The 24,510-nt window shown below is 37.9% G+C and overlaps 1 long non-coding RNA gene and 1 pseudogene across 1 annotated transcript in view; both read right to left on the bottom strand.

The window, feature by feature from the left end:
- Positions 1-24,510, bottom strand: part of LOC112607312 — a 283,004-nt gene that overhangs the window by 10,851 nt on the left and 247,643 nt on the right. The window lies entirely within an intron of this gene.
- On the bottom strand, positions 7,086-8,021 carry LOC112607310 (annotated as a pseudogene).

The following is a 24,510-nucleotide window of genomic DNA, read 5'->3' as shown; positions in this document are numbered from 1 at the left end:
AAAAGTACAAATAAGTAAGAATAAAAGGGAAAAAATTTTTAAGAGAAAGAAAGAAAGAAATAGGCTTATAATTTATATTTGAAAAACATTTAATATATGTCTGCAAGTTGAAATGAATTAGCACAGAGAATATCTTAAATGTGTCTGACAGGAATATCTTGTAGGTAGAATTAATAAGAAAGAATGAAGTGTTTGTTCTACCTAGGTGTGGAACCCATAAGATGCTTAGGCTATTATATATGATGCATTCTGTATAAGCCATAATTCAATTCAAAATTCTTTTGCTCACATATACTTTATTCTCACTGAAGAAGTAACAGATGCAACTCAAACACACAGAGCTAGCCTTATACAAATTTTTAACATACAAAGAGTCATTTTATGCCTCTAAATGCCTATGATTTCCTCTATCCAGGACCCCCATGCATTAGAAGGTAGTTTGGTAGTTTATTTTTATTGTTTGGTCTAAATACAGCATATTTTTAGCCCCATTAAAACAAAGAAACTTTGTTACAGAGGCTGTATTCTTTCAAAAATGTGAGCATGGCTATGAGTAGTAGTCATCAAAAAATAATAATAGAGCTTGGGTTCCTAATTTAGGTCAGGAACTTTCCTAGGCTCTAGGGACTGGTTTGATTCAATCTGCAGTTTTTAAATATAGCCAGCAAATATCTAGGTTAGTTACAGCTAACTAGATTTAAATAAAATCCTTCTGAAAAACAATGGATCTTGATCAACATCATTTGTAGGAACCACTGCACCCAACTTTGCAATTATAGCACAAATGACCTTAACAGATTAGGTATAGCATCTGAAATTAAGATGAAATATGAAATAAATATCTAACTCAGCCCTCTCCAACCCCTAAAATATGCTTTACCTAAATGATCAGGTAATTTATTCTATTTTCTAGTCAAGATTGATAGATAATAGAGCCAGGTGCAGTGGCTCACACCTGTAATCCCAATACTTTGGGAGGCTGAGACAAGTGGTTTGCTTGAGTCCAGGAGTTCAAGACCAGCCTAGGCAACATGGTGAGACCCCATCTCTAAAAAAATTGTTTTAATTTTTTTAAAGATTAATAGATGACAAAGGTGTGGGCATTTGAACAGCTTTAAGCATCAACAGCTAATATACCCATTAGACTTCTTCACTAGACCTTCTTGTCCTTGTAGGAAATGGTGCCTCAGGGCTTCCCCACTCTAGTTTCACCAGTTTCCAGCAATTCTGTAATGCCTATTTTCACAGTGCTAGAAGTACAGGACAGTCTGGCCAGGGGGATGTAGCTCTGTTATTAATTTTTGGCATTATACCCTTTTCTTCCTCATTGCTTCTGCTGTTTAGGGATCTGGGAGAGTAATTTTATCTGGGACACCAGACAAGCCTACCTGGACACACTGTGTATATTATCCAAAACCATCAAAGAGTACTGGTTCTGATTCAAACCATCCTCACATGCCATCCCCTGCTGAATTATAAATTATAATTTCCTTACAAAGAAGTTACCCACTAAATAAATTTTATAGCAAAATGCTGTATATCCAAAAGTCTAAATTCTAGAAGAATCCAAAAGAAGTTTTAGTACTTATACATTTTAAAATACCACACCTTGCTTTTCTGGCAAATACTTTTTTAAAAGCATTAATTGGAATTATGCAAGATACATGATACATCCTATCCCTTCACTTCCACATAAAGGATGGGGAGCTAAAAGAAAATGCGACCAGAAAATATTGCGGTTAGGGTAGATTTAATTTTTTAATCAATGAGCTATCTTGAATTAAGATCTCTAACTCTAGAAATATTTTTAATTTTGGAACAAGTCAGATTCCAGACATTTAAAACAAATAATATTTTCACATACACCAATACAAAGTCAATAAATCTTATTCATCATATCAGTGCAGTCCTGCTACATATGTTTAAAGCAACTGTGAATCTCATTATCAACTGATTTGCACTATTGGTGAAGTTTAGAGCAAAGAATTTTAAAAAATAAGTTCCTATGGTCAAAGAGTTCATTACTACATAATTTTTAAAATGACTTTAATGCATACTTCTGCAGGCAGATAACTGAAGGCTAAACAAGCAACATTTTATGAGGGGCAAAGAGTTAAGAATAATACACACACAATTGAAATAAGTACTTTTTTAAGAACTAGGAAAGTTTATCTTAAAAAGACATTTCCAAAAATAAAAGCAGTCACTATGGTCCTGAGGGCAGCACAAATGTGAAAAGATAGAGAAGGAAATGCCAGAGCAAATCATTATGTGTTCTGGAAAATCTCAATCTGTTTGGTAAAACGAATCCTCAGAACACGTAATCACCCATGGATTGTTCCAATTCTCTATTTGCTCATTTATACATTCAGCAGAGAGTGATCATGGGTTAAAGATCACACTGGACAGTAAGAACACAAAAATTTTAAATTAAAAAAAAAAAAGGCCTTTCCCATCAAGGATTTCAAACAATCAATAATCTGAGCTGGGTCATAGTCTATTACACATCTGACCATGGTGGTAATTTGCTCCATAATATTTAGTCAGCAAGTCTTTAACATATTCTTAATGTACTAAATAAAAAATGCATTACTACATATACTTCAATATAATAATGCACAAGGGGCCAAGCGCAGTGGCTCATGCCTGTAATCCCAACACTTTGGGAGGCCGAGGCAGGCAGATCACTTGAGGCCAGGAGTTTGATACCAACCTGGTCAACATGGCGAAACCCTGTTTCTACTAAAAATACAAAAATTAGCCAGGCGTGGTGGTGCACACCTGTAATCCCAGCTACTCAGGAGACTGAGACATGAGAATCACTTGAACCTGGGAGGCGGAGGTTGCAGTGAGCCGAGATTGAATTACTGCACTCCAACCTGGGTGACAGAGCGAGACTCTGTCTCAAAAAAAAAAAAAAAACAAGGGATACAAAGAAGAAGTGTACAAATGAAGAAATGCAAATGTCCAATAATATGAAAATGTGTATAATCTCCCAAATAGCCAAATAAATGTAAATAAAATATTTTCACTCATAATACTGGCGAAACATTTTATAAACTGGACAAAAACTGGTATTGGTGAGAGTGTGGAAAAATAAGCACTTTCATGTACTATTGATGGGATTATAAATGTATGACTTTTCTGAATGGCAATTTTATAATAAGTTTTAAAACTTTTACTGTCCATATCCTTTGAGATTTCAACACTACTTTCAAAAATTATCTTAAGGAGCTCATTATAAATATGATAAAAGATACACACATTTAATATGTATGTTCACTACAGTTTTTTATAATAGCCAGAATTAGGAATTGACTGAATAAGTAAATTGTGCTACAAACATATAACACTACCCTGTAATTATTAAAAATCATTATATAAATCTATATTTATTGACAAAAAAGATTGCCACAATACATTGTTGAATAAAAAATATGTGTATAATAAAAGCCCACCAATTTATAGAATATCAAATATTTATGTGAAAATCAAATATATATGCATGTATAAGTTTCACAAAATATAATTTAACAAAAATATTAACATTGGGCAGGGTGCCATAGGTTATTTTTACTTTCTTATTCTTATGGTTTGATATTATTTAGATTTTTTATACTTAGCATGTCTAATGTGTGCCAAAATGAGGAAGCTATTTCTAAATCCAGTACATCACTTAGAGATTCAAAAGAAATCACCCAGATCTAGGATAACTTGCTATTAGTCTGGGGGCAAAAGCCAAATATTAATATTAGTTTTAAAAACCCTCAAAATTACAGGGCAACTTCAAATGAGTATCTTAACATCAAATGAAGAAACCATAAACATTTTCACAAAAGCTTGTCCCACTCTACCAAAAATAGGTAATAGATCAAAGGTAAATAGCAAATAAAAACATTGCCACCTCCCTGTATAATTAGACTTTAAAAGCTTTCAAGCTACATTTTTAAATCCTGCCTAAAGCCTGTCTTTAAGCCAAACCCACTTCTGTTTTTAGTAACCCCCCTCCCCTTACCTTCTTTTTATTATTTGAGTTAGCAAGAAAGTTCAAGTATCAAATGGGTGGTTGTACTAAATGACCTTACAGCCCTGAGATTCAGTGATTCTGAGGTATTATTTAAAGTACTAAAGTGCTTCCAAAACACCTGTAACAAATTTTGTCTGCTTTTACATTAAATTGTAGCATTGCATGATTAAAACTGAAGTCAAGAATTAAATAATTTTTTAAATTTATTGATGCATTGATTTTACTAATATTGTACATAGTGAGCCACTGAATTAAAACAACTGTCTTCAAAGCATTGATTCTCTCAACTAACTTTTAGGAAAATATCAATGCCTGGTCTTTCATATATCAAAATAAAAATTACACATTAAAAATATCCTGTATGCAAATTGAAGTGGGTTTTCCAGGAGATGTGATTGTTGCATTAAAACTATTGCTATTTCCTCCAAAGCTCTATCAATTTAAAAATTTCAATTCTTCACTGTTATTATCACTTTTTTTGCTTATGGCTTTACTAGATTAAACCCATGTTTCTTGAACTACATAATGCTTAGTTTTCTTTTTCCTTAATAATCATATTAAATTATGCAGAATTTGAATTAACTATAAATAATAAAATGTAAAATTTGACTTTCAGTAGAACTGACATTAAGCTAATGTCCAGTATTTTTTTTAAATGGAGATGTTAATAATTAAAAACATCACAATACTGAATAGAAAATTGTGTCTCCTAATGCAAAAGGTTGGAGTATTTGTGAGGTATCAAGGAAGACAATTTAAGATGCTACCTAGTCCACCACTCTGCTGTTCTGGAAGAACTTGCTTCCTTAAAGAAATAGGAATTTCTCCTATTCTTAAAGATCTCCAAAGGTAGTTATTATTGAAGCCACCTCATAATAGCTTATTCATGTATTCTATGTTGCTCAACCTATATCTCTTCAATATTATTTTGGTATTGAGGGCCACCACTTAGAAGGGACATTGGCAAAGCATTCAGAGGAGAATGGCTGGGAAACTTTATGGAAACCATGTTACAATAGAATGGTTGCATGTTCAATGATGGTGGTTGGAATGAACTTGGAGATCATGGAGTCCAGTGGTTAGGTCTCAGGACTCCCTTACAGTCCTAAAAAGTATTGAGGGTCCCAAAGAGCTATTGTTACATTTATCAATACTTACTATATTAGAAATTAAACTTTAAATTTTTTAAATAGTTATTTTAAATAACAATAATGAACCTATTACATAGTATTATAAAGTATTTTATGAAATATAAGCATAATTTCCAAAATAAAAAAAAGAGAGAGAAAACTAGCATTGCTTTACATTTTTGCAAATCTCTTAAATGTCCGGTTTAGAAAAAGACAGCTAGATTATCACAGGTGCTACTGCATTCAATCTGTTGTGATATGTTGGTTTGGTGGAAGTACATGAAAAGTATCCATTTTCACACAGATAGAAAGAGGCAGAATGTTTTAATAGCCTTTTCAAATAATTGTGGCTATTCTTTTATATTACATCAAAATTTGACAAGTAATCATTTCTCAAAAGTTAATTGCAATATGGAATCTAAAACTTGAATATCAATAAACTTTTTGTATTCCATTACTCTAAAATCAAATCACCTTTAAATGGATCTTTTAGCTATACCTGACTTTGTAACACCATACATTACTTCATTTGAGAAACATTGGCTCACTGAGTTTAAAACATTGACATGTTCTATTATGCAATATTGTTAAAACCACATTTCTTAATATCACCACTCAATCTTATCAGAAAGGTTTTTAAGTATTGGGAAGCAATCATGATTGTGGTGGTGGGTAAAAGCTTTCCAAACTACTCATTTGCTCTTGGAAGCTCAAATTTTATTGACAAAAAAGTGTCACTTGCTTTCCTCAAAATAGGCAGGCTCACTTTGTTCATTTTTGAGAATATGTCTGCCAGGTTTTTAAGTCTAAATAACCATTGTGTGTTTGTTAGTTGTTCTTTCAAGTAAAAAATGGTGTTCTTTGAAAAAAGTAGTTAGTTCAACTCAATTACAAGTGATTTTCCTCAAGATAACCATCATACTTGGGTATGTAGTGTAAGTGCCTTATACATACTTCCCATTTCAGCACATAGAGTATTAAAGAAGGGTCAAGAGTTAATAAAATTAATAATTTTACTGTTTCATCTACAATGCTCTTAAGTGAAACTGGCTTTTTGTTTGTTTGTTTTCATGAGTGGTAATAATAAAGAATTCAATGACTACTAACATAATTTGGTGCCACTGTCTTAATGTGTGCTAAGGCACCAGCAGTTTTAATGCAAAATTGCTCTGCATACTCAGTGCAAATGTCAATACAGTGAAAAAGGCAACTAGCAATTTCCCATTATGATGAAAATAGTTTTGACAACACGCCCTCTGAAAGGGTCTCAGGGATCCCCTGTGTCCACAGGCCACATTTTGATAACTGCTGATCTACTCGGATACTCCATTTTGCAGCCAAGGAAATTACCTTAGTTTTTTCAAGCATACAGTAAGAGGCAATGATACCTAGCACAGCAAATATAATATAGTAAATGCTGATCAAAATTAGTTTCTTTTTCCTCCTTCCCAAAGAAAGAACAATACTTGTGGCTGGAAATTACAAAGTGGTAGGTTGTAGTTCAGTCCAAGATAAACCTTTTTTTTTTTTTCAAGCTCACAAAAGCACTTTTTATTTGAGGCAAAGAGAAGTCTTGCTGAAAGGGTTACAGTTCCAAGCAGTCAAAACTCAACTGTTACTTGCACTATTTTGACCTGGTAGATTTTGCTTCCCTTTGGTCAGAAAAGGGTATTCAGGTTGTACTTTCCCCAGCAGGGCAAAAAGAAGGGCAAAGCAAACTGGAAGAGACCTCTACTCTACTGACAGGGCTCTTCAGATCCAACATCAAGCTGGACACACCCTTGCTGGCCACTCTACAGTTTGCTGGCCACTCTACAGTTTGCTGTCCCACTGCTGAGTGACACAGGCCATACTACCTTTGCAATGAAAACAAATGAGGCAGGAAACACAGGTATAGGTCACTTAGGGATGAGCAGGCAACCACAGCTTCAAAACTCTTCATGGAAGGGGTAATCCTTGTGGCAAGCACAGCTCACCAAGGCACAGATCCTCCAGTTCCTGTTGTAGCTGAGTGAGGTGGTCACATCCTGGGTGCTCAGTTCAAAGTTAAAGACCTTAACGTTCTCAGCAATGCGTTCTGGTGTCACAGATTTGGGGATCACCACCAAGTTCCTCTGCATGGGGAGCCGGATCAGGACCTGGGCTGTAGTTTTATTGTGCTTGGCTGTGATCGCCTTGATCCTGGGATCCTCCAGGAGGGAAGGGTCCTCGAGCTTGGCCCAGTACCTATAGGGAGAGCCGAGGGGGCTGCAGGCAGTCGCCACAATGCCTTTGGGCTGGCAGTACTGGATTAACTTCTCCTGAGTGAAGTACGGGTGGCACTCAATCTGGTTAACCACAGGCTTATCCTTTAAGTCAGGTTTGTTTAAGATCCTCTCCACCTGGAAATGGTTGAAGTTGGAGATGCCAATAGCTTTCACTAGCCCTTCATCCACCAGCTCTTCCATGGCCGCCCATGTGTCCAGAATGTTGGTGTCACTGGGAACCACACTGCCTGATTCATCCTTCCAAGGCTTAAAGCCAGTTGGCCAGTGAATAAGGTAAAGGTCCAGGTGGTCCAGCTTCAGGCCACTGAGCGTCTTCTGGCAGGCTCCTTTCACCAGGCCCTTCTCATGGCACATGCACCACAACTTACTGACAACGAAGAGCTCCTTACACTTCACCACCTGCTCCCTGAGCTTCTCCTGAATGGCCACCTCCACCTCATTTTCATTCTGGCACACATGGGCACAGTCGAGGTGGCAGTACCCAATATCGATGGCCACCTTCACAGCCTCAGTCACCTGGCATGGAGGGGGCTTCCAGGTGCCCAGCCCCAGGATGAGCATCCTGGTACCGTTGTTGAGCACGAGGTGGCTGGCCATGGCTGCTGCACTCCCCAGACTCCCACCCAGAACTGTGCCTAGTACAGTCCAAGATAAATCTTTTAAAGCAATGAAATAAGTTGCCTCATCAAATAGAAGTTGTCAAAGTTGAGACTGCATGACTCTTTACCAAGAATGTTGTAGAAAGAATTCTTACAGAGTTTAAAGTTGTACCAAAACTTAGCTGATTATATAATCACCTAAAAATCTTTTATAAAGTTCAAATTTCTGGGCCCCACTCCAGACTTCCTAAACCAAAATCTCCTTGAGTGGACCAGGAGTTTACATTTTTTTAAAAGCTCTGGAGGTGACTGTTACAGTTGGCCTAGATGGAGACTGGTATTCAGGAACTGCTGTATCAGTTCTCCTCTAAAGTCACTACCACTCTAAGATTCTACAACTTTATACTATCCACACCCACTAGGAAGAATACCTTTACACTTTAATGTAACATACCCTAAGCCTACTTTAATAAATTATATGGTCAGGATCAAGGTATTTCAGGGTGAAGAGAGGAGGAATTATTGTTGCATTTCCTTAGGCCCACCAGTTCACCTCTGCCAACATGTGTAGCTGAATTGTAAATCAGAGATAGGATTGCATAAATTTGACACATTTTTACAACTGCCAACACTTTACTGCTCTCCTGAAAGAATAATTCAATAAGAGCTATCTATGAACAAAGTGGTTAGAATAAAAAGAGTGTCTACACAAAAAAAAAAAAAAAAAAAAAAAATTAGGGCCAGCTGCAGTGATTCACACGTGTTATCCCAGCACTTTGGGAGGCCGAGGTGGGAGGGTCGTTTAAGGTGAAGAGTTCAAAACCATCCTGGTCCCCCGTCTCTACAAAAGAAATTTAAAAATTAGCCAGGCAGCCAGGTGCAGTGGCTCACACCTGTAACCGCAGCACTTTGGGAGGCCAAGGTGGGCAGGTCATGAGGTCAGGAGTTCGAGACCAGCCTGGCCAACATGCTGAAACCCCATCTCTACTAAAGATACAGAAACTAAGCTGGGCATGGTGGCGCGTGGCTATAATCCTAGTTACTTGGGAGGCTGAGGCAGGAGAATTGCTTGAACCCTGGAGGTGGAGGTTGCAGTGAGCTGAGATCTTGCCACTGCACTCCAGCCTGGGTGACAGGGCAAGACTCTGTCTCAAAAAAAAAAAAAAAAATAGCCAGGCATGGTGACACACACCTGTAGTCCCAGCTACTCAGGAAGCTGAGGCGGGAAGCCCACTTGAGCACAGGAGGTTGGGGCTGCAGTGAATTAAGATGACGCCACTGCATTCTACCCTGGGCAACAGAGTGAGATCCTGTCTCAGAAAAGGGAAGGGAAGGAAAGGGAAGGGAAGGGGAGGGCAGGAGAGGAGAGGGGAGGGGAGAGGAAGGAAGGGAATATTTAGAAGACCCCATGTCATTACTTTATAAAGGTATTTTACAAAGGCAGCTTATCATTATGAACCAAGATCAAATTACAGACCACAAGCTTCCAAAAACTATTTACAGAATCACCATGTGACTTAATCCCCAAAATTTGTATTCTGACATCTTCACTAAAGAAATATTCCGGCCGGGCGCGGTGGCTCACGCCTGTAATCCCAGCACTTTGGGAGGCTGAGGCAGGCCGATCATGAGGTCAGGAGATCGAGACCATCCTGGCTAACACCTTCTCTACTAAAAATACAAAAATAAATTAGCCAGGCATAGTAGCAGGCACCTGTAGTCCCAGCTACTCGGGAGGCTGAGGCGGGAGAATGGCGTGAACCCAGGAGGCGGAGCTTGCAGTGGGCCAAGATCGCACCACTGCACTCCAGCCTGGGCAACAGAGCGAGACTCCATCTCAAAAAAAAAAAAAAGAAAGAAATATTCCACATACTTTATAAACACAAGGCAGCATGACAACCTGACAAAAATCAAATAAAAATTTCACAGTGAGTAAAAAAGAATATATTTTGTAACTTTTCACCTAATAAACTTGTCCTCCTTTATTCCTTCATGCCCGTTGCTTTTCTTATCAAAATAAACTTCTTTGAAATAACTTTTGTTATTTTTAAGATCTTTTTTTTTTAAGATCTTTTTTCTTACAGCCTGTGTGATTTCAGAGATAACTAGTTAATAATAATAGTTTTTAAAAAGGCAAAGGGTCCTGTATGAGTAGGTCTGGAGGAAAAAAGTCATTATCAAAACAAAATCCACAGACTATCTATATCAGAACTGCTTAGAGTGCTTATTAAAATAAAAAATTTGTGAGCGGGTGCAGTGGCTCATGTCTGTAATCCCAGCACTTTGGGAGGCCAAGGTGGGCGAATCACTTGAGGTCAGAAGTTCGAGACCAGCCTGGCCAACGTGGTGAAACCCCATCTCTACTAAAAATATAAAGATTGGCCGGGCATGGTAGTCCTGGCTACTCAGGAGGCTGAGGCATAAGAATCACTTGAACCCGGGAGACACAGGCAGCAGTGAACCAAGATTGCGCCACTGCACTCTGGCCTGGGTGACAGAACGAGACTCCACCTCAAAAATAAAATAAAATAAAATAATTTTAAAGATTATTAAAGCTCCACCCAAACCAATCAATTCTATGATTCTGAGAGTTGGCCCATTAATCTAATTTTAAGCATTCTTCAGATAATTCCTAGCACACTAAAATTCAAAAACTCCCAGTGCTAAATGAGGGTATGCTCACAAAAACTTTTGCGGAAAAATGAAAATTTTGTAACTCTGTAAAATGTCTTATTTTACAGAAAAGATTCTCAATGATTTTGGAGTTCCTGTTTTATAAAAATAAAATAACAATGTTTTCTTAAATATAAGGAGGTATTAGAAACTAGACATTGGAATTTAACTAAAAAATTAAGTCTCAGTTAATTGCAGGGTGCTTTTTAAAAAAATCTGAGATAAAGATACAAGCAATTCTTCAGCAATTCAACTAATATTTCTGAGAGCCCACAGGATGAACAGCATGAATATGGATATCTAGGGATACAGGACAATAAAGCATAATCCCAGACTTCCAGGAATGGCATTTGGATTCATTGTAAGATAGATGCTATAGTTAGAATAGTCTTGCTTTTACAGTACACTATCATATCCAGAAAGAGAAGAGGATTCCTATCCTTGCTGAGTTTTCTCTTCCTGAGTTCTGCTCACAAAATGGAGTAACAGTAGAGTGGCAGAGATTTAAAAAGCAATCATTTAACAAAATCTTGCAAATAAATTTTAATTTTTAAGACCATACCTCTTTTTAATCAGTGTATTTTATATAGAGTAGACATATAGAAAAAACTGAGGCAGGGCCATTCTTTGTACTTGTTCTAGATAATTAAATCAAGATAAATTTAAAGACAGCAAAAGATGGTCAACTTTAATCCTCATTTTTTAAAAGTCTTCTTGCTACCACTCTCAGTACCACTCCCTCTTAACCACAAATAATGACTTCAGTAATGAAGCGCTGTAATTTAAAAGTATCAGGCAAATAACAGCAAGTAACTTAGATGAGTTGACACCGCCTGTTGCGCAAATATGTACTTAGACTATTATAAAAATAACAACTGCATTATCAACTGGATACAGACCAGAACAACTTATGGGAATACAGAGAGTCAACATAGTCTCAACTTGCATGTATGTGGCACTTTACATTTTTCAAGCATTCCTAAATTTGCGGTAGAAATTAAAAGGAAGAGAGATGCTGAAAGAAGAGAAAATAAAGATTTGATAACTATGGGCTAATTATCTAAAAGTCCTAATTTCTAGAGTAAATCATCCTTACTCATCATTTACTGGATGCTTACTCTGTGCCAGACACTGTATTAAGCCCTGAGAAAACAAAAATGAATGCAGTAGAGTTGGTGACTTCAGGGAGTTCACAGCCTAGTAAAGAAGACAAATAATTACAGCTTTGTATGCAATATGTAAAGAAAAGAAAGCAGATTATAAAACTATATAATGTCACTTTCTAAAATAAAGAAAATACTTTTAAAGATGAGGATGTTAACATTTACTTCCCAAAGTTTTTGTGGGGATTTGACATATGAAAATGCTTACTAGATGCGGTATGCCTTCCATAAATGTATTTCCCTTTTTGCTTTTTCCCTAAGACTCAAATGAAATGAGCTCAAGTCACATCTTAGGTGATGTGGTGGCTAGTATAGTCACCCACTTTTTAAAGAGGAATGCCTTAAGGGTACAAGACCCTACAGTTGTGTCCTTGGCAATGCTACCACATTATCACACCTAACAAATAAACACTGTAGACCCACTAGGAGCTTAGTTGCACACTACAGGTTAGTCCTTCTCAACCTTACCTTAGGTCTTTTGCTCACTCTCAAAAACAAAGAAACAAAGAGGATCATATGGAGAGATCCTGCTTATCATTTTACTGTATCTTCTTCATAACAATTTGAAGATTTCACTTTGAAGTCCAGACGAGCCTAGCCTCAGAGGTTGCCTCACATTCTAAGTAAAAATATCAGGGATAGCAGAATGAAATGTGCCCAAGTTTACAGGCAAGGAAACAGACATACAACTCTCTTAGGACCACATGACAAGTTGCTGACAGAGCTTTCATTTGAAGTCAGAGTTTCCCATTACTAGGCATATGACGTAAAGCCAAAAAGGGGGGATAAAAATTATATTCACATACTTTTTAAAAAGTAATAAAAGACCATGTTCTTAGGAAAAGGACTGAAAGGAATAAGCTGTTAACAAAGGCTGCCAATGGGCATGGGACAATAGGTAAACACTATCTTTCCATTTTTCACATTTTTCTAAATTTCCTTAATGCTAAACATTTTAAGTTGGAAAAAATAAATTAAGCAAAAAAAAGTATGCAGTTCTACTATTTTATACAGAGTTCACACTTGTGAAGGTCACAATCTTGAGCAACATTCAGAGTATTTTCTAAATTGTCATTAACATGCAAGTAAATCTTCTAATTAATAATGTGAGTTCTATATCCTACCTCCAAAAATAAGTGAAAGTTTAAAATACAGGCAACTCACTAGTCATAATATTATGTCATTATGTGGTTATTAAAACTTTTATTTGGAACCTAGACAATAGCATGAGAAAACATTTGTGGTGTGTATCCACTGTATTATATAATAGACATAGTCAATAGAGTTATCTAACTATCTTTAAATCAGCAATATTCCTTTGAAAGTATGGTCTGAGATAGATTAACTACTTTTTCCTTGATAAATAACTTCAATTTAAAAATGCAACACAGATTCATTGCTAAAACTGAATGAGATAACACGTAAAGCAATTAGTCCAGTACCCTGGCAGTTAACAGGTATACTTCACATAGCTAACCTCTTAGAGTAACAATGGCACTTCAAAGTATGAGTTTTTTAACCTTCTTAACTTTTTATTCCATTACTTCACACTCTACTAAAACAACAGGAACCAGAAGGCAGTCTAGTATAGTCAGAGAGTGAAGGCTAGGAGGCAGATCTAGCTTCAAACCCTGGTTCTGACATTTAGTAGATATGTAACCATGGGCAATTATTTAATTTCTCTGCATTTTAGGTTCCTCATTTGTAAAATAAACACAATCTCATCCCACCTACCTTAAAAGATTTTAAGGATAATAAAATGAGATTATCTATATAAAATATCTAGCAACATACTGAGCCCACAAAGTAATAAGTGTTCAACAACTTTTGGCAATTATTAGCAGGAAAAATAATTGCCAAATTTTCTGTAAAAGGTCAGACAGTAAACAATTTAAGCTTTGATAGCCAGTCTCTACCCAACTCTGCCATCATAGAGCCAAAGCAATTATAGAAATTACATAAATAAGTAGTCATAGCTGTATTCCAATAAAATTTTATTTACAAGAACAGGTAGTGTGCCAGATTGGGCTCCCTGAACATAGTTTGCTTAACCCTGCTTTACTGGAGATATCTAAATAGTTCTCTTATCTATAAACCCCTAGGTATACTCCTTTAATAATCATCTCTTTTAGATCACTATTTTACAAAGTGTGTTCTATATACCACTTGTTTCCTAAGATATTAATAGATATTATGCCTTAATAAAATTCTATGTTCATATGAGTTTAGGAAGTTCTGAGTTAAACAGATTTTGGTTTTGGTGCAAGCACTAACCAAAAGAAAACTACAATATCAGACAAAAAAAGGGTTAAAGACAAAGAGCATTATTAGGGATAAAGATAATAGTAACAATAATAGTAACAGTAATAGTAATGATTAAAAAGTCAATTCATCAATAAGATATAACAGTTCTAAGTTTATATAAACCTAATGCCATATTCTCAAAATATTTAGCTAAGCTTGCCAGAAGTATAAGAGAAGTTCATAACTGAAAGTAAAAATTTTAAAATGCTCTCTGGAAAAATGATAAAATAAGTAGACTTTTAAAGGCAGAAAAATGTAAAAGATTTAATTAATACCATCAACAAATTTGACCTAATTGACATATTTATCATAGTACAGCCAACAACTGCAAGTGCACAAAAAACAGTATTTTTAGGCAAACATCATACCATGATTCTTAGTAATAAAATGTCAGCAGCATTTTCTTTGAGATAGAGAATGCAATAAAGATGCCCACTACTTCTATTTTCAACATTGCATTGGAAGTATTAGACAGTACAATTAGACAAGAAAAATACATGCAAAATATAGAAATTTAAAAGAAGAAATCAAATTGTCACAATTTGCAGATGATATTATTATATAGAAAGAAAATTCAAAATAACCTACAGATGAAGAATTGTAATTAACAAATGGGCTTGGCAATTTTGTTTTATGCAAGAGGATTCTACAAAAAATACATTGTTTTTCTACATACAATCCCAAGCAAAATGAAATTTATAAATATCATCTATATAAAACTATCACAAATATCAAATACCTAGGTAAGACTTGTAATGAAAGATATGCAAGGCCTCATTGCAATAAACTATGTAACATTTTTGAGAATAAGTTAAGACTCAGCAAGTGGAGAGCTATACTACATCATGGATCAGAAGACTCAAAATTATAAAGAAGTCAAACTCCCCAAATTAATCTAGAGATCCCAGTGCAATTCTAATCTGAATTCCAACTGTGTGTGTGTGTGTTATGTGTGTGTGTGCATAATACGCTAAGTTCATTTTGAAATTCATATGAAAATCCAAACATCCAAGAAAAGCCAAGAAAATCTTGTGCACAAAGAATAGACTTGATCTATCAGATATCAAGATAAACTATAAAGTAACAGTAATTAATACAGAGTAACTGGCACAAGAGGAGAAAAACGTTCCTTTGGAACAGACTAGAGAGCACAGAAAAATGAACAAAAACTAAGCAGGTATATGTACTTGATTTATAACAAGTTGACACTATTGAACAATGAGGAAAAAATAAAGTTTTGGTTTTTGTTTTTTCAATAAATGATGTTGGGTCAATTAGACATTCTTATGAAAAAATAAAATAAAACTTGCTCCCTATCTCATATCATATGACGCAAAGATCAGTTCCAGGTGGTCTATGGGTCTAAATCAAAAAGGTAAAACAATGACTAGAGATTCTTAACTTGGGATCAGTAAAATCAGTAAAACTAGGGGCTCTATGGAAGGCCTTCAAAGGTTCCATGAACACCTTAAAGTTATATAAAATGATTTGTATGTTTCTGGAGAAATTACCCATATCTTTCATCACCTTCTCAAAAAAAAATACACTACCTAAAAAAGTAGCTTGAGAATGTCCTCATGAACTCAGGGTAAGAAAAGATTTTTTAAACAAAATATTTAAAGCATTACCCAAAATGGGAAAAGATAAATTTTATTTGATTACATAAATAATATTAAGCATTTCTGTTCATCAAAAGACACCATAAGAGAGTAAAAGGCATCTTTCAGTGTGGAAAAAAGGTATCTACAAAACAGAAAGGATGCCATTGGTGCCGCTACTTAGGAGTTCCCTGGGCCAGTTCTGATGTTAACCAGAGCTGCAATGGACAGTCCCATGTGAGTGCAGACTCACCTTGCTCGTATCTCATCCCAAGCATTCACTGAACATTCTGCCACCTTCTGCTTCATGACCTTCTCTGAAGGCCATGGAAATATGTTTAGCGCAGCACAAGCTCAGCTTGGAAGATGGGGTAGTAAACACCACTGGAAGAAACTTAATCAGCATTGAATAAGTGCTTCAGATTCTCCTCCTTCAGGAAGGCTTTCTGTGCTCTTCTCAGAGGTTCTAGAAGAATCCAGTTCCCATTGCCTATAGTGTGACCTTAATAAGAAGGAGGCTTTTTCCTTCTTCCAAACCTCACTACTCCCTCACTTCTACTTCCTGGGATTATCTCCCAAAAAGCTATCTGTACCCTAGTGCTCATCACAAGGCTCTACTTTTGTTGGAATCCAGACTAAGACTATAAACTGGTCTGTATCCAGAATGTATTAAAACTCCTACATATCAATTAAAAAAGACAAGAAATTGAATAGAAAAATGGACCCAAAAATGGATTCATAAAAGAGGATTTCTATATGGCCAATAAACATCAAAATGTGCTTAACTTCATTAATATTTAAGGAACTGAAAATTAAAATTATAAGATGTCACCTCATAGCCACCAGAATGTTTAAACTATAAAGACTGATAATATAAATAATGGGAGAAAGTATATGACAACAGGAACCCTCATACACTGCTAGTGGAAGTGTAAATTGGAAGAATTTGTACAACAGCTTGACATTATCCAATATAGATAAAAATACCACATCCTATCATCCAGAAATTCTACTTCTAATAATTTATCCAACAAAGGTGCAGGCACTTGCACACCAAGTATACAAGAATGCATTATTCACATTAGTCCCAAACTGGAAATGTCTGTCAACAGCAGAATGGGCAAACTGTGACATAATCATAGAATGGAATACTATAAAACAATGAAAATGAGCAAATTACTGCTACACAAAATAACAAGAATGTATCTACAAATCTTATATGAAATGAAAGGATCCAGAAACAAAAGGATATATAAAGTCCATTTATATAAAGTACAGAACAGACAGACCAAACAGTGTGTTGTATAGGCATGCATGCTCTGGGGGTGAAACTATAAAGAAAAGCAAAGAAGTGATTATCATAAAAGAAAGGTATTGATGTTTTTCCCTGTGGAGGAGGAAGGGGAGTAGTGGTTGGCATCGGAAGAAGAAAGGCTTCCAGGTAACATAAACATTCTATTTCTTAACCTGGGTGGTAGTTACACAGATACTCACTTTATGATAAAAATTCTTCTTTTGTGCACATTTCCACTTTGTATTTGGGTATTATATTCTATAATAAAGAGGTTAAAAACAAGTTTTTCTCAAATGTCTAATATTTAAACATATTATAAGCAACCTAATTCAAATGATAAAAATACAAACTAAAACAATGAGATATCAGTTTTCACCTGTATCGTCCAGAGTATACAGAAATAAGCACTCTCAAACATTATTGTTAGGAGTACAAATTGATACAGCAGCTGTGAAAGGCAATTTGATAATATTTATTTAAAATTTAATTGAATATAACCTTTAACCCATAATTCCATCTCTATAAATTTTTCCTACATAGACATTTATACAAGAACACAAAGAAGGATATACAAGAATATTCACTGCAATATTGTTAGTAATACCAAAAGATTAGAACCAATCAAAAAGTCCATTAATGAAGACAGGTTAAATATGTTATACTACACCCAGACACTGGAATATAATGTAGTCAGTTACAAGAAATGAGAGGCCAGGCATGGTGGCTCATGCCTATATCCCAGCACTTTGGGAGGCCGAGGTGGGCAGATCACTAGAGGTCAAGGGGTTCAAGACTAGCCTGGCCAACATGGTGAAACCCCATCTCCACTAAAAATACAAAATTAGCCAGGCATGGTGGCGCATGCCTGTAGTCCCAGCTACTCAGGAGGCTGAGGCAGCAGAATCCCTTGAACCCAGAAGGCGGACATTGCAGTGAGCTGAGATCCCGCTATTGCACTCCAGCCTGGGTGACAAAGCAAAACTCTGTCTCAAAATAAATAAATAAAAATAAAACAAATAAAATGAATGAGAAAGTCTACACATCCTGATACATATATCCTCAATATGTATTGTGAAACTTTTAAAAAGTCATATACAAGCAAATGTGTATAATAAAGTACCATTTGTGTTAAGGGAAAAAAAACAAAGGGGTTTCAAGATTGCAGACTATAGGCATCTGGTAGGCCTCCCACACAAAGAAGAATCAAAATAGGAAGTCGATAATCAAACTTCAAATAGATCACCTAAGACAGAACACTGAAATTCAATAGGGAAGTAATAGGAAACACCTAAGGTAAGGAAGGAAAGGGAAACCAGGCAGCCTGCTTGGCAGTATCAGATGGGAGCTTGGAAAGGCTCCCCAGTGTAGGGAAAATGGAAGTGAAAGATCCTCAGTGGTCCGCATTCCCACAGTGAACTCCTGCACTCCTAATCATAGGGGAGCTTGTCGACCTTGGTGGGCACTGAGACTAACATAGGAAGCTGCCAGGAGACCATGTGACAATATGGCTCCAAAGAGGGAGCTCACATTGGTTCTCACACACTGCCCCAAGTCCTAAGCAACTACAGCAAGATGCCATTTTGAGAGCCCAGCACCCTCTAGACTGCATCCTGCCTTGGAGCCCAACAGCCCCTGCATCTCCACATCCCTGGATCCCCATTGACACCCTCCACCTGCAGCCAGTCACTGCTGCTGGCTGCCACTGCCAAAGCTGAAACAAGAGCCACTGGCAACAACCCCACCATTCCCAGCAGCAGGGCCATAGTTCATTTACAACCATCCTAAGGACAGACAACCCTGCCCAGAGCCACTACCTGGGGCCGAAGCACATGCTCCCTAGCCACTTGTCTATAGCTGCGGCCACTGAAAGTACCTCCACAATCCCCAAAAGTAGGGCTGCAGCACAGCCACTGCTGTCCCCACTCAAACATTCTGCCATGAGCCTGGAAATCATCCTGCCCCCACCTATCAAAACTAGTGCCCATATGTACCACCAAGGGGGACTTGGGACAGATCTACCTGGCAGTGCTCTGCCCCACCAAGTGCCACATCATCTGGGTGCTTGGGGATTGCTCTGCCCTATCCACCATCATTGGCTCCCAAGTACTCCTCCTGGGAACCTGAGGACAAGCTTATCCAATCTACCACTACACAATAGCTGGCACCCACCCACATGTGCCACCTGTGGTTCAAGGACTGTCCACCAAGCCTGTCATAGCTACTGCCAACAAAAGCACAGATCTGTTGTGAGCCGAAAGTTGTTCCCCCACTGCTACTGCCATTGTCCATGCAACACCCACTGGCCAGAGACCCAAAGACCCTTCCACCCATTCAGGCCACCATTACCATTCCTGACACCCAAGAAGCTACTTGAAGGCCTAAGAATCAGCCCACCTAGATTCACTAACACCAGTGCCAATGTATGACACTCTGGGGCCCAAGAACAGGCATGCTTAGCCTGCCACAGTAACCACTGGGGAACAAGGACTGGCCCATCTGGTGTCCCTGTCTCCAACAAAATATCACCACAGCCTCCACTAACAACCACAGCCTAAGCCACTGAGGAAATCTCAGACACCACTGACACTGTTTACAGCCAAAGAAATCATACAGAGACTACACTAATGCATGTATCCAGGATCAAAGCCAAAGTGCTCTACTCAACCAACCGCATAGATAGAGCTTCAAGGAAGAGTCCTCTGCTATCAATGTAAATTCAGAAAATTAGAAGTAATTATTAAACCAGATGTGCAGATATCAATGGAAAGGAAAGATGACAAGTCCAATGGAAAACAATAATTCTCCAGCAACATATTTCAATGAAAAAAAAACTTATGAAATCCCAGAGAAATAATTCAAAAATAATTATATTAGAGAAAATCAATGAGATACAAGAGAACATAGACAAAAAACAGAAAAAAAAAATCAGAAAAACAATTCAGGATAGAAATGAGAAATTTACCAAAGAGATAAATATCATTTAAAAAAATTCTGTAACTGAGGAATTCATTAAATGAAATTAAAAAATACATTTGAAAGCTTCAATCATACACTATATCAAGTAGAAGAATAAATTTCAGAACTTGAAGACAGGTCTTTTGAAATAACCCAGTCAGATTGAAATAAAGAAAAAACAACTTTTAAGAATGAAGGAAGAGTATGTGACCTGTGAGACACCATAAAGTGACCAAATATTCAAATTTTCAGTGTCTCAGAAGGTGACAGGAAAACAAACAGGATAGAAAACCTATTTAAGAAATTAATAGCTAAAAACTTCCCACATCTAGCAAGAGAATTAGACATCCAGATATAAGAAGCTTAGAGATCCCCAGAAAGATGCAAGTTAAAAAGGTCTTCTCCACAGTACATTATAGTCAAACTGTGAAAAGTTAAAAAGATAATTAAAACAGCAAGAGAAAAGTGCCCAGTAACTTACAAAAGTACCCCCATCAAACTAATAGCAGATTTATCAGCAGAAATCTTACAGGCCAGGGGAGAATGGGATAATATATTCAAAATGCTAAGAGAAAAAAAAAAAAAACAGCCACTAAGTATGCAATACCCAGCAAAGTTATCCTTCATAAATGAAAGAGAAATAAAGTCATTTCTGGACAAGCAAAAGCTGAGGGAATTCATCACCACAGGACAAGATCTACAAGAAATGCTTATGGAGTTCTACCCCTGGAAGTGATAAGACAATATCTACCATCATGGGAAAAAAACCATGAAAGTATAAAACTGGTGGAGCATATACATAAATAAGTAAGGGAAAGAATTCAAATGTTACCACTACAGAAAATTACCAAAATTACAATGTTAAATAAGAGAGAAAGAAAGGAACAAATTGTAGACAAAGCAAACAGAAATCAATTCATAAAACGACAGGAATAAGCCTTCACATATCAATAATAACCTTTAATGTAAAAGGATTAAACTTTCTACTCAAAACATATAGACTGGTTGAATGAATACAAAATATAGCCCAAGTATATGCTGTCTACAAGAAACTCATGTTACCTGTGAAGACACATAGTGACTGAAAGTAAAGGGATGGAAAAGATATTCCACGTAAAGGAATACCAAAAGTGAGCACGAGTAGCTATACTTATGTCAGATAACACAGACTTTATGTCAAAAACAGTAAGTAAAAAGAGATGAAAATGTCATTATATAATGATAAAGGGAACAACTCAGCAAAAGGATGTAAGAATTCTAAACTTATAGGCCGGGAGCAGTGGCTCACCTGTAATCCCAGCACTTTGGGAGGCCAAGGCAGGCAGATCACAAGGTCAGGAGAACGAGACCATCCTGGCTAACAAGGTGAAACCCTGTCTCTACTAAAAATACAAAAATTAGCTGGGCATGGTGGTGGACACCTGCAGCCCCAGCTCCTCGGGAGGCTGAGGCAGGAGAATGGCATGAACCCAGGAGGCGTAGCTTGCAGTGAGCCAAGATTGTGCCACTGCACTCCAGCCTGGGCAACAGAGTGAAACTCCATCTCAAAAATAAAAATAAAAAATAAATAAATAAACTTATATGCACTCAATACCAGAGCTCCCAAATATAAAAAGCAAATATCAATAGATCTAAAGGCCTTTCCTCTAATAACTAGAACAACACAAGAATGCCTACTTTTCACCACTCCTATTCAACATAATACTGAAAGTCCTAGTCAGAACAATTAGGAAAGAGAAAGAAATAAAAGGCATACGAATTGGAAAAGGAGTCAAATTGTCCCTCTTTGCAGAGGACATAATCTTATATCTAGAAAAATCTTAAGACTCCACCAAAAACTCTTACATCTGATCAACAAGTTCAGTGAAGTTGCAGGATACAAAATACATATAAAAATCAGAAGTAATTCTATGCACTAATAATAAATTAGCTGAGAAAGAAATCAAGAGGGTAATCCTGTTTATAATAGCTACAAAAAAATATACCTAGAAATAAATTTAATCAAGGATAAAGACCTCTACAAGGAAAACTGTAAAACACTGATGAAAAAAAATGAATGGGACACAAACAAGTAGAAAGATATCCCATGCTCATGGACTGGAAAAACTACTATTGTTAAAATGACTGATATGGGTTGGCTCTGTGTCCCCCCAGCCCATCCAAAATCTCATGTTAAATTGTAGTCCCCAGTGTTAGAGAAAAGGCCTGGGGGGAGGTGACTGAATCATGGGAGCAGATGTTTCCATGCTGTTCTTGTGATAGAGTTCACCCCAGATCTGCTTGTTTAAACACGCGTATCACCTCCACTGGCTCCTACTGGCCATGTGAAGATGTTCCTGCTTCCCCTTCACCTTCTGCCATAATTACAAGTTTCCTGAGACCTCCCCAGGAGCAAAATCCTATACAGCCCACAGAACCATGAGCCAATTAAACATCTTTATTACCCAGTTTCAGGTATTTCTTTGTAGCAATTTGAGAATAAACTAATATAGAAATTTCAAAGGGGGGCAGAGCAAGATGGCTGAATAGGAACAGCTCCAGTCTCCAGCTCCCAGCACCACTGACACAGAAGACAGGTGATTTCTGCATTTTCAACTGAGGTACTGGGTTCATCTCACTAGGGAGTGCCGAACAATCGGTGCTGGTCAGCTGTTGCAGCCCGACCAGTGAGAGCTGAAGCAGGGCGAGGCATCACCTCACCTGGGAAGTGCAAGGGGGAAGGGAATCCCTTTTCCTAGCCAGGGGAACTAAGACACACAACACCTGGAAAATCGGGTAACTCCCACCCCAATACTGCGCTTTAAGCAAACGGGCACACCAGGAGATTATATCCCACACCTAGCCAGGAGGGTCCCACGCCCACGGAGCCTTCCTCATTGCCAGCACAGCAGTCTGCAATCTACTGGCAAGGCAGCAGCGAGGCTGGGGGAGGGGCGCCCACCATTGCTGAGGCTTAAGTAGGTAAACAAAGCCCTGGGAAGATCGAACTGGGTGGAGCTCACAGCAGCTCAAGGAGGCCTGCCAGTCTCTGTAGACTCCACCTCTGGGGACAGGGCACAGCTAAACAACAACAATAACAACAAAAAACAGCAGCAGAAACCTCTGCAGACGCAAACAACTCTGTCTGACAGCTTTGAAGAGAGCAGTGGATCACCCAACATGGAAGTTGAGATCTGAGAACGGACAGACTGCCTGCTCAAGTAGGTCCCTGACCCCTGAGTAGCCTAACTGGGAGACATCCTCCACTAGGGGCAGACCAACACCCCACACCTCACAGGGTGGAGTACACCCCTGAGAGGAAGCTTCCAAAGCAAGAATCAGACAGGTATACTCGCTATTCAGTGGTATTCTATCTTCTGCAGCCTCTGCTGCTGACACCCAGGCAAACAGGGTCTGGAGTGGACCTCAAGCAATCTCCAACAGACCTACAGCTGAGGGTCCTGACTGTTAGAAGGAAAACTAACAAACAGGAAGGACACCCACACCAAAACCCCATCAGTACGTCACCATCATCAAAGACCAGAGGGACATAAAACCACAAACATGGGGAAAAAGCAGGGCAGAAAATCTGAAAATTCAAAAAATAAGAGCGCATCTCCCACTCCAAAGGAACGCAGCTCATCGCCAGCAACGGATCAAAGCTGGACGGAGGGCTGGGCGTGGTGGCTCAAGCCTGTAATCCCAGCACTTTGGGAGGCCGAGACGGGCGGATCACGAGGTCAGGAGATCGAGACAATCCTGGCTAACCCGGTGAAACCCCGTCTCTACTAAAAAAATACAAAAAACTAGCCGGGCGAGGTGGCGGGCGCCTGTAGTCCCAGCTACTCAGGAGGCTGAGGCAGGAGAATGGCGTGAACCCAGGAGGCGGAGCTGGCAGTGACTGAGATCCGGCCACTGCACTCCAGCCTTGGCGACAGAGCGAGACTCCGTCTCAAAAAAAAAAAAAAAAAAAGCTGGACGCAGAATGACTTTGATGAGATGAGAGAAGGCGGATTCAGTCCATCAAACTTCTCAGAGCTAAAGGAGGAATTACATACCCAGCACAAAGAAACTAAAAGTCTTGAAAAAAGAGTAGAAGAATTGATAACCAGAATAATTAACACAGAGAAGGCCATAAATGAACGGACAGAGATGAAAACCATAACACGAGAAATATGTGACAAATGCACAAGCTTCAGTAACCGACTCGATCAACTGGAAGAAAGAGTATCAGCGATTAAGGATCAAATGAATGAAGTGAAGTGAGAAGAGAAATCTAAACAAAAAAGAAGAAAAAGAAATGAACAAAATCTGCAAGAAATATGGGATTATGTTAAAATACCAAATCTACATCTGATTGGGGTGCCTGAAAGTGAGGGGGAAAATGGAACCAAGCTGGAAAACACTCTTCAGGATATCATCCAGGAGAACTTCCCCAACCTAGTAGGGCAGGCCAACATTCAAATCCAGGAAATACAGAGAACGCCACAAAGATACTCCTCGAGAAGAGCAACTCCAAGA

This window comes from Theropithecus gelada, chromosome 14, assembly GCF_003255815.1.
Source record: "Theropithecus gelada isolate Dixy chromosome 14, Tgel_1.0, whole genome shotgun sequence".
Taxonomy (NCBI): Eukaryota; Metazoa; Chordata; class Mammalia; order Primates; family Cercopithecidae; genus Theropithecus; species Theropithecus gelada.
This window is presented reverse-complemented; position numbering and strand designations above follow the sequence as displayed.